Source organism: Pocillopora verrucosa, chromosome 5, assembly GCF_036669915.1.
Source record: "Pocillopora verrucosa isolate sample1 chromosome 5, ASM3666991v2, whole genome shotgun sequence".
NCBI lineage: Eukaryota > Metazoa > Cnidaria > Anthozoa > Scleractinia > Pocilloporidae > Pocillopora > Pocillopora verrucosa.
In genome coordinates, this window is record NC_089316.1 from 8,443,189 (window position 1) to 8,455,603 (window position 12,415).

The following is a 12,415-nucleotide window of genomic DNA, read 5'->3' on the forward strand; positions in this document are numbered from 1 at the left end:
AACATAGGGATAGCAAATGATTTGCATTTTGCAACTCGATTACCTTTACCAAACGTCAAGTAAGTCATCGATGAAGTCTAGACTGCGAATATAAGTAACGCTGAAAATTCCATGCTTCCTCAAGACAACGAAGCTCTATATTGATTCTCTCAGTATGCCATAAATTTCGAGTGGACCAGCTGCATTCAATCATGGATTAAGTAATAGAAACCGAAATTTTTGTATTGAAAATGGGATGTTTTTCGATAATTTGAACGGAATTCAAACGAGCCGCATATCAATCTAAGTTGAGGATAAGGATGAGACAAAACAATTTGTGAACGTAAATCTTTATAATTACAAAACAAAAACAACCATAGTTTTCGGCAAGTTGGATATTTCAAATGCAGAAGATTGTTTTCGCCACCGTTATTTTTCTTTATTATAAATTGAACCCAAACAGCAGGCTTCGTCATTGTATTAAATCCTCTATCGTTGTTTTGTGGAATATCCTGTCGTTTCCATTTTTTACAAGTTTTGAGGAGCTTGGAACCGCCAGCACTGACATTTTATAATGTAGTACTTTTCTCTATTTACGGTGATGATGGAGATACAAAGGGGTGTCATTATAAACATAAAGAAATATCGCTGAGAAAAGCTTCAAGAAGTAAACCCGTTGTAGGAAACTAGAAATCAAGGATAAGGATCTTGTTTATTTCAAGTGGCTGACGCTGTTTTCTCGCCAAATGTTGGTGATATCCACGTTTGAAATCTCGGTATATTTCATTTCCCCTTTTAATTTCAACTACATAGAAATAGAGGAGTTAAGGGAGGATATCAAATCTTCTCATGAGATGAAATTCAAATTAACTTCGAAGATTTAACGTTCTTTTGTGTCCAAATCTAGTGTTATTGAGCCAAACATATTTTCTTTTATTACTCTCTGGTAGCTATGGTTACGATAGAAACTGTTGGTTTCAAACCGAGATGATCACTAATTTTAGAAATGAACCTCCCTCTTCCTGTTTGGGCTGTTTGCATAAAAAGCTAAATTGGTTAAACAATATCGGGCGAATAATTTAACCTAATAAACGGATTGACAAGAGTAACGAGGTGAATAGAGTAGATTGACTAGGGTAATTGGTGAATTTTATATTTTCGGTTACAGTATATATTGAGACTGATAAGACAGAAGTTTTGTCAGACGTTTTAAGTCATCCATAATTGTCTAAAACGGGTTTATTTTCCTTTCATGAGTCTTTATATTATTTTCTACCATCAGTTTGTACTATAATAAGGCGTCAAACAGGTGCCATCAGACTACATTGCGTGATGTATCCGAGGCTGCACACTGCGATATGATCATCTGCTCAAAATTTCCTAGATTGACCGACCGGAAACTTTAAAGAAGTTTACAAAATATTGATGAATTTCTCTCTTGCAAAAAATTACAAAAAAAATTTAAACCTTTACCATGAGCATGTTATGCAATAATGACAGAGTGTGTTGGGTTATTTTTCATTTTATCAAATTGCTCCATTCAAAGCACCTTTCTTCTTTTCTGCAAAATTTTAGTATGCGTTGTTTTCGCTGTGGCAAAAAAAAGCACCGTACAAAAGCCCATTACCCGGAGCTTCAATAACAATTTTACCCTTGAGTCAACTCCGTCTCGTATCTTTTTACTCAGTTTTGATTTTTTTTTTTTTTTTTTTTTTTTACTATCATGTTCAGCTCTAGCAAATTGCAGTATTCCGGGCTTTATTTTCCTTTTATCTACAAGGGAACAAAAATGTGTCTCAGCTTTAAATTCTGTGAAAAACGTGGCAATACAGATCTTAGGGCGGGGGCCAAACTGACCACATAAACCTTACCGCTGTGAACCATAGTATTCTCCAACTGCGAGAGAGAGTACCCAAATTAGCATATTTACCACAGCGCAACAGCGAGCGTGGGCTCGTTTCGGAGTATTTAGTAAAAGGAATTGTTACTTTTGATTTCGTTTTAGGCCATAAAAGCTTAGAAATTTCTCTCAAGTTTTCGTAGCCGAGATTCTTGACTACAAAGCAAGAATGACTGTGGATATATAAAAATCTTATATGTGAACTGCGGATTAAGAAATAAATATGATAGCAATCTTCGAAGCATTCAACACTTCTTAAGTAGTAGCGAAAATAAGGTCGGAAAAAATTCAGGCCTTGCGGGGTTTGAACCTATGAGCTGTGCAATACCTTGCTTATATGATTTTCATATATCCACTGTCATTTATTCGTAACTTCATGGTTTGTAATAGTGTAGTCCGGGTGAGTGTAGTCCTAAAAAAGGACTGTTGTCGGTAGTGGTGACTGACGTTTCGACTACCTGAGCGGAAGTCGTCATCAGAGTCAAGTGAATAGTTCTAAGTCTGGTTTGTATAAAACTGATTGGTCAGTTTTGCCGTGATGTTATTGGCTGTTAGACTTAAGTGGCGTAAGTCGAACGTGATTGGTCGGTCTCGATCCTCTAGTAAAGTTAGGTCGTTCTGTTCTGTTCGTTTGTAATGTTAATGTCGTGAATGAGTCGTTTATATGGTGCCGTTAGTGGTTGACACATGTTGACTATCCACCGACCCTCTACCGCTACCGATAGAGGACATTGTGGACTTACTAAACCTTTGCCTTACGTCAAGTTACTTTCGGTACAACGGTAAACACTACAAACAGCTACACTGCACAGCTATGGGATCTCCAGTTTTTGTTGTTGTAGTAGAAGTTGTGATGCAGAACATCTAGGAAAGCGCCCTCGTGGTGTTCTTGGCGACCACGAAATCCCAGTTGTTCCGTCAAATTTTTGAAGTTGACATTGGTCAAGACCTTTCCATTAAAATCACCCAAGTGACCTTTTTTCCGACAGGACTGACTCTTCTTCAGGTGTGATTGGCTGAACTTTGTTCTGGGAACAAGATGCGATTTAAAGAAAAAAAAATGGTGCGATTCATGAATAAATCGCATCAATTAGAGCGAATCAGATTACATAGACCACCAGTGATTTCAAAATGGGTGTAATAAAAACATGATATCATAACAGAATAACTGAGATCCTACAAGCATCCCAATAGATCAGTTCCTATCGTTTTATTCACCAGTAAACCCATAGAAAATTTGAACATACTGGGTTTTATGTTAAGTTTACTTTATAGAAGCAATAGACGGTACTCTCTTAGGGATAACCTACGTTCTAACCGAAAAGTCTTTAAATCACTCGTGATTTACACGTGTTCTCCCAACATCATGCTTGGGTTTTTACGCTGGTAAACTGATAGAAAGTGTGGTTTACTGTTTATACAAACAATTTTCGTTTCATAACTAGGTTACCTCACAATTCCGTAAAGTGGATCAAACGTTGACAAATACATATTGGTATGGCAGCTTTCCGGAATTTTTTCAAAGTATACGTTTTTGCTACAAGAAAAAAAAAATGATACGACTTATCTGGTTGAAAAATTTACGTAACTCCTATGATTCGAACAAGAATTAATGACGCTGACACTTAGGGCAGACTGACAGGTCACTTGGGACGAGGTTCTTCGTGAGCCACGACACTTGGGGCAGACTGACGGGTCCCTTGAGACGAGGTTCTTCGTGAGTCGCGACACTTAGAGCAGACTGACAAGTCTCTTGGGATGGCTAACTTGAGTTTAGCATTGACACTTTGGGCACACTGACTGGTTCTTGGGACAAGGCTCTCCCTAAGCAGCAATACTTGGTGCAGACTTACTTGACTTTTTTCCTCTTGTAACAGTTCTTATGTTAACCAAACACATTTAGACCGAAGTACTTATAGAAGACATGTCAAATAGCATATGAACAAAGATCTTTTGTGAATAAAAAGAACTGTCATGGCTTCCTCCTGCGTAACACTAACATTAACACCTAATCAAATAATACTTACAACAGCAGGGTTGAGCAACTGACAGTATATATTACCACATAATTTTTTAATTAAGGTCATGCCATTATATAAACACCTTATCAACATAAGTTAATTAGAGACATAATGAAATAGAGATCATGTTATTATGCAATTAGCTTAATAACATCTTTTACTGAGTGTTTAATTAAGAAATGGTATTGAATGTGTCACTTTAATTTACCATTGAAACATGAGGTCATGGAATTAGATTAGTTCATGTAAGTTTCATTAGTATCTATCTTTTTTATATTTAAATTTGTAATACTATCTCTTTATTATAATGATCATGTTATTAAGGGAAATAAGAGCTGGAGCCAAACGTATCTTGGTTTAACTATTGCTGATCTTTATTGTGAGCAATGGCTAAGTTGTTAGTTGTTAAAAGTAAGTTAGACGTGACTCCTGTGGGTGGTAAACTTCCCTTTTCTTTTTATCTCATTTCAGGAATTGCTCCCAGTACCTGGGATTGTTCTTGCGGAAGCAAGTAAGAAGCATATAGCTAAGAGTATAATACTCAGTATTTAACCTACCAGTGAGGATCTTGATTGTAATGTTGGTAAAAATGATCGTAATGTTGGTAAAAACGGCCAGCCCTGACAGTAGTTGATCCACTAGCATTCTACTGCATTTTATGGGATTATGTCATAATAATATATCATTACAGCTCCTTGTGTTATGAGGCAATGGCAGTCTTTCATCACAAAATTCATTAAGCCAAAAGAAATCAATCAGTAATTCACACAAAATGATCATACTCTACTAGAAAACATGTGTTACGGAATGTCATTGCCTAGGGGACCATGGATTATGGGTGTTTCCTACTGGTCCTCTTTGCTTAGGCCCCTACTTAAACTGGAAATGTATAAAGCACTTCTGTCCTATCTAGGAATCCTAGAAATAGGGTAATATATAATTTAAATCAACAGCAAGAAAAAGACAATTATTGGTCAACCTAGAACCTCTAAAATTATATTTTTGTTCCAGAGGGAGGACAGGAAGTACCAGTAGCCAAAAGACAAGTTAACACTGAAGAGGAGGAGAAGGAAGAAGATGAAGAAGAAGAGAGAAAGAGGGAACATAGAGAAGAAAAGGAGAAGGAACATACCGGTGGTAAACTTGGAAGGAAAAGAAAAAAGAAGGACAGGAGAACAACAGCAAAAAGAAAAAAGGAAAAGGAGGACCGTTGTTAAAAAAAAGGCTATTAAAGGGACCCTGGACAGCCACGCCTTTGTTTTTGTTTACCTTTGGATTTTCAATTTTTCAGTAACTGATGTACAAGTTGTTAGTTTTATGCAGTACTAGTTATGATTTGAAATTAAAAGTTAACTCTTTAACTCCCAGATCAAATTTGTTATTCTATTCACTGTCAACCATACAATTCTTGTAATGTTAGTTCAGAGAATTTAGTATTGAATCTACTAATTATCACCCAATTGATCTTTTTCTTTATTCTCATCACTTATCTTTATTGTATATTAATGACATATCTGAATTCCTATCATCTACAGTAAAATTATATGCAGACGACACGAAGATCTACAGAGAGATAATTGACCCTATAAAAGATAGTCAGCTTCTTCAGGATGATCTTAATAATCTTAGCGCATGGGCTCGTAAGTGGCAGCTACGTTTCAACGCAGACAAATGCGAATCTATGCGAATCACGCATTTACGCGATAAGTCGGTAACTAATTATTTCTTAGAAAAGCCCCTGAAAGACGTGACTAATTTTAAAGATCTCGGTGTCACACTAACTAGAGATCTTTCATGGGGCCATCACATAAGTATCACTGTCAATAAAGCGAACAAAGTTTTAGGTTCCATTAAACGCTCAGTAGGCACCGCTAACACAAATGTTTTTTCTATGCTGTACATGTCTCTGGTACGGCCAATCTTGGAATACGCGGTACCTGTTTGGTGTCCTTACCTTGTTAAGGACATCCATGCCCTTGAAAATGTACAGCGAAGAGCCTCAAGACTCGCTTTAAATCAACGCAAAGGAGAAATGTCCTATGAAGACCGATGCAAACTGTTAAAATGGCCCACTCTCTCTGACCGTAGAACTTACTTATCTTTAGTCGAATGTTATAAGATAGTTTTTGGTTTTTATCATTTAAATTTTGAAGACTTCTTTGATATTGCCACGATTCGGTCTACGAGAGCAAATCATCAATACAAACTCTATATTAAACCAGCTAGACTTAATTGTTACAAAAATTCTTTTTTTATTAGGATTGTCAAATTATGGAACGAGTTACCGGGTGATATAGTGGAAGCTGACAGCTTTCAGCATTTTAAATCTAATCTTAAATCGTACTTAAATATTTGATTGTAATGATTTTGATTTATATTTTGTCTTTTCTTTTAAGGGAGTTTTTACACAGGGATAACCTCTTAACTTCCTTTTCTAGAAGTATTTTCTTTTTAGTTTTATTTGTATATAATAGTTATCATCTGCTTCTGGAATAAATAAAGTATGTATGTATGTATGTATGTATCTTGTTAATATTGTAAGGAGAAATTCTGTCTTGGTCACTCATGGGAGTTATAGGGTTAATGTTGCACATGCAGTATGGCATGGTTTACTTGTGACAGCTATTACCATTTCTTGTATGTTGTGATATACGCTCCTCGTTTGAAGGACTTTGTCCTCTCTCTTGAAGGTTTTGTTGTTGTTTTGTTTTGTTTTGTTTTGTTTTTATTTTTTTGAGGAAAAAATTTCACTTTGAGGAAACTGTTCACATTGAGACTTATGGGTGTTAAGCTCCCTGAAAATTAGCCACAAATACCATGTAGTCAAAGGAACTCTTTAGTTCCTTAAATGTTTATCACACTTAATCTAAGTCTCTTATCCCCTTTACTTGTATGGATCATATTACATTTTCCTTTACTCTGCATTAACAGATATTAATAATGGTAATTGAACTGAGTGGAGTGCAATTTGGGCTGAAATCATACGCGTGATTTCATCCATTTTGAAATTGCTCAAGTACAGAACTTGGTCAGTTCAATGCAGTACTGAGCTAGTTTGAAATTAAATTCATCCATTTTTGGGGGGAAAAGATAAGAGTTTTGGAAACAAAAGTTGCAAAATTTGCCTCGTGATACTTGTCGTCTCTCATTTTCCTGCAATTTAACCGGTTGTTTTCAGTAAACCTTGAAATCTGATTGGTTGTTTTGTTTTTAGTGAAGCCTCCTCACTGACTGGGAAAAAGATGTGAGTTAAAGCAAAAAATGGTGCGAGTCAAGAATAAATCGCACCAATTAGAGCCAATCAGATTACAGGGACCAACAGTGATTTCAAAATGGGTGTAATAAATAATGGTAATTGAACTGAGTGGAGTGCAATTTGGGCTGAAATCAAATGAGCGCGCAGCGCAAGTTCGATTTGAAATCACATGTAACACCTCCCCATTTAAATACGTACTTCACCATTTTAATGTGAACTCGAAATTTTAGGTGTTTTAGTTCCTGAATGAACCAATCAGATCTCAAATACATTTGTGTCAACCAATCAGATTTGGTTTGTAATATGAAACTTACTCTTCAGCAACTAAGTTCATCAGCAAACCAATGACATGGAAGAATGTAGATCAGGTCATTTCTAAATTAAGGTTTGCCTGTTTTATTTCTGTCAACAGCAAATAACACAGACAACAATAGATGGGGCATTTCTGCTTTAAGAGCAGTAATGTTTCACCATAAATTGGATGCTATCTGTACTAAATTATTCTTGTTCGAGGTTGTATTAATTTTATTAGCGCTAGACGCGTGGAAGCTTTTTGTAAAGCTTTGTCACCGTTGTAATTTTGCAGCAAAGTTACATTCAGTGTATTTCACTTTAGAAATATATCGAATACTCCGTGGTTAACAAAGCAATGGAAACGCACCCGATTGCCAGAAATCGTCGACAGAAATTGCTACCACGGTTTTGGCGCGCTCTTTATCAGCGCCCGAATACTAATAAACCGATCAAATGACCATTATCCTTTGAAAAGACTGTGAATTCATTTCCGGTGAACGTGCAAATAATCGTGTCCGCGTGATGAAAAAATAAAAAAAAAACTTAGCAACCTTTTTATACTCGTAAACGTTCTTAAAAGCAAGAAGATTTGACAAGCTTTCCTGTAACGAATGTGATAGTGACATTACGGTAATCGTGACACCGTAACGCTTATTACGTAAAAGCACGAGAAACTTATCATCTTACCTTTCCACCCTGTTTTGCTACAGGCAACGATTGCGTTACAATTTTTTTTTTGCAATGGATGTATGCTTAGTTGAAGCAAATCATGCTACTGAAATTTAAACCAACTAATTACTACTGTACTTACGAGGAGAATTAATCAAATCTGTTTAACAAATTCCATAAACAAATGCTATTGTAATGAAAATTATCTTAGGTGTTATAACAATCCAATGAAAGTAACTTACCGGACTTGAACGTCTTTTAAATCGCGAAATTTGCCATTCTCCATTCAGTTTTCATGCTGAGAAATTCAACTTTTCCAAATTCTAAGAAGAAATTACATTGTTACAAATGTAGTTTTCGCTTCCATCTCGCATACGATGTCTCAACTCGGAATTCACTCATTTCGCGCCATAATGTAATTTTTGCGGGGAATAGACAGATAACTGCTGTTTGTCTCTGTGTTGTGTAAAAATTCATTCCCAACAGATTAAGCCTTGTTTTGAAATACTTAGAACGCATTCAACGTTCAAGCAAGCCATCTAATGAAATTGATTTGACAGAAGAGAACATGGCTCGTTAAACAACACACCAGAGTACGATCTTGGAGGAGTTATCGATCGAACGCGATTTATTTCACGGGAATTCCTATTTTGACCACAGCTCTATTGTTTTCCTAAACCGCTTGCTGATTGGCCAAACCAGTAACTAATTTCGTGGCCACGCGAGCCACCAACTACCACGTAGAATATTGATCAGCCAAACACTATGAAGTTTATTTCAACATAGTATTACGGGAGCCTACTACGGCACCTTTTGTCACTCAACAGGATATCCGTAGTAAATCGAGCCCACCCTGCCTTCTTGAGTTTTTAATTTTAGATTACTGCAAATGAAAGCGTATTCCTTTCCCGAGTATTTAGCTTTTTAAAAACTTCTAGGAAAATGAGACCTATTTTATGGAGAACTCTTTGCAATATAATTCAAGTTGTTGCTAATGTTTAGCTGGCAACTTTCTGTTGATTCGCATTTCGTTTATCCTTGAAAATGTCACCTACTTCTTAGCGTCTAAACAATACAACACTCAGTTGTCCTCTTTCGCAATGCTTTTCATACCTTTCCTGTCTGCATGTAGTCGCTGATACAATGCGCACTAGGCTCAGCGAAATGTCAACACTTTCAAGATATCTTAACAACCGTCTAAAGAATCCTTGTTACTGTTTATGTTATCAGTATGAAACTTTGCTTCCGAGTCGTTGATCGTCTTCAAACAGCTTGAAGCTTACAGCATTTGAGTTGGTGACTCGTTATATTATAACTAATGTCACACTCGATCGTCTTTTTCGAATATGTGGTCGATAAAATAGGTTGCATTAAGTTGACCGAAATGCCACCTTCTTCAATACATCTTAACAAACGTCAAAGGACTCAGTTTAATTCTTTGTTTTACCTGTACAAGATGTTACCTTTGGGTTGATGACCGTCTTCAAACAGCTTGAAGCGTGAGGGTTTGAGTTAGTTAAAAGTTACACATCGTTAATATCATACTGTTCTCAATTACCCTCGAAGTTTATTTGGGCTGAGTTAGTGAAGCATGACCAAGACAGTCATATAATAGTTAGTTGTCCACTTTCGCAACGCATCTTCTGTGGTCACGAAAACAATCTGCTCAGCGAAAGTTCAACATTTTCAAGATATCGTTACAACTGTCTAAAGAATCCTTTTTAATCTTCATATTGATAGTGTGCTTCTTTGCTTCTGAGTAGTAGATTGCCTTCAAAGAGCTCAAAGCTTACAGTGTTTGAGTTAGTGAATCATTACATCATTAGTAATGTCACATTACACTCCGGTTGTCCTCTTTTGGGTCTGTGGTCAATAAAATGGTTTGCATTTAGCTAATCGAAACGATTCAGTCTATTTCTATATTTCACAAGTCGGCAATGTTGCCTCCAGGTTGATAATCGTCTTCGTACTACATTTTCCTAGAATCCACTGAGCAAATGATTGCAGGCGCATTGATTGCTCAGCGATTGAACAAAACAGAAGGTAGGAAAGCTTCATTGGGCGCTTCTGTGATTTCATGCCAAAAGAAACCGCAAACAAGTTGTGAATGGGAGATGAATAGATGGAATGCGAGAAAGCACAGAGGATAATTTTCGTTTCTTGGTTTCCAAAAGTTTTACCCGCCGAAAATGGAGGCTACATCGCAGGTACAAAGCGGTTAAGCTGATATTATTTAATGTATACAATTGTTTTAGGTACTTGTACAAGGCTTAACATCGGTTAATGCAGAGCAAAGGAAAATGTAGTACGACCCATAGAGGCGGATGGGATAAGAGTCTCAAATTCAGTCTGATGAACTAATGTGCTCCTTTAATTACATGTTATGTCGTGTTAATCTTTAGTGAACTTAACGCCCATAATTCTCAAGGTGAACAGTTTCTTTAAAATTAGAATTTTCCAAAAACAAATACCAACAACAACAAGAAAACGTTCAAGAGAGAGGACAAAGTCCTTCACACGAGGAGTGTATATCATTACATACGAGAAACAGTAATAGTTGACACAAGTAAATCAGGCCATACTGCATGTGCAACATTAACTTTTAGTTTCAAATGATAACTAATACTGCATAACAATAACAACGTATATATCAGTTACTGAATTTTTTGGGTTCCGTGCTTATTGGTCATCATCAAAAATATAAATAAGTTTTAACTTGTTGCCATAAGTGTATATATATATATATTTTGTAATGAACGTCTAACTTTGCTTTCTGTTCAGTGCATGGAAAGAATTAGCCAAAGGGTCCCTACTCTATTTAATCACTGCGCTCTTACCCAAGGACCCTTTTCCGCACATTTCAGTAAAGTAAACATGGGCATAAATTTTTGCTCTCTTTTGGAAGTCTTCAATATTGCATGTCCAACATTAACTTTTATTTCCAAGTCATAACAAGTTCCCTATAACACTAACAACATGTACATCAGTGATTCAATTTTTGGTTGGTTTCTATGCTTCTTGTTCATCATCAAAATATATAAAAATTTTAAGTTTTTGCCACAAAACGTGTATATTTACTGTATAATATACTTCTAAATGTTCTTATTGTTCAGTGCAAAGCAAGAATTAAAACAAAAGGTCCCTGTTCTATTGAATCACGGAGCTATTACTCAAGGAAGCTAATTCCACCCTTTCAACAAAGTAGGCATGGTTGTAAGTAAGGTATTGAATTTGATGCAAGCTTAAATTTTGATACTCTTATGAAAGTCTTCCAAATTTTCCTATTCCAATATATGGTCTTTTTTGTGTCCATGTAAAAGAAAGTTATCTTTTAATTATTATTTACTTCAAAAGGTTTTATTTTCTTTGTATATTTTCATATATTTTTCATTGTTTTGATTGAGAGGTTAAATCTAACACATTGATTCAACAAATAGAACACCTTGGGATAAAACCCTTTGTACAATGTGGACACTTCTTATGTTACCCATAACCATACGTGCCATTTAAAAGAAATGTATAACTGTATCCGTTACTTGTTTTAGGCTTTATTACACCCATTTTGAAATCACTTGTGGTCCCTGTAATCTGACTGGCTATAATTGATGTGATTTATTCACGAATCGCACCTTTTTTTGCTTTAAATCGCATCTTTTTTTCCCAGGCAATGGGGAGGCTACACTAAGAACGAAACGACTAATCAGATTTCAAGGCTTGTTTAAAGTAACTGATCAAATTGCAGAAAAATGAAAGACAGAGTATCATGTGGCAAATTTTGTAACTTTTGTTTCCAAAACTCTTACTTCTTCCCCCCAAAAAATGAATGAATTTAATTTCAGACCCGCTCAGTATTGCATCAATAAAATGTTGGAACAAACCAAGTCCTTTATTTGGGCGATTTGAAAATGGATGCAATAGAGTGGTAATTGAACCTTGTGTCGTGCAATTTTGGTCTGAAATCATACTTGTGATTTCAAATCGAACTTGCGCTGCACGCTCATTCAATTTTGAAATCACGCGTATGATTTCAGCCCAAATTGCACTCCACTCAGTTCAATCACCATTTCCTAATACAAAGGGAATTAAGTCTAATTAATTACACAGTTTCAATGCTCTTATAGGGAGCCTTAAATATCTCAAAAATTTTGACCAGGGATCGTCTTAAAGTGCTTTTTTTATAATTTGGTTTTGCACTTTATATAAACAGCTTGACTATTGAGTGTTTATTGAAAATAGGTATAACTAAAGAGCTCCTCAGCGGCTCTTTTCTTCGAACGATTATCGTGTACAAAGGGA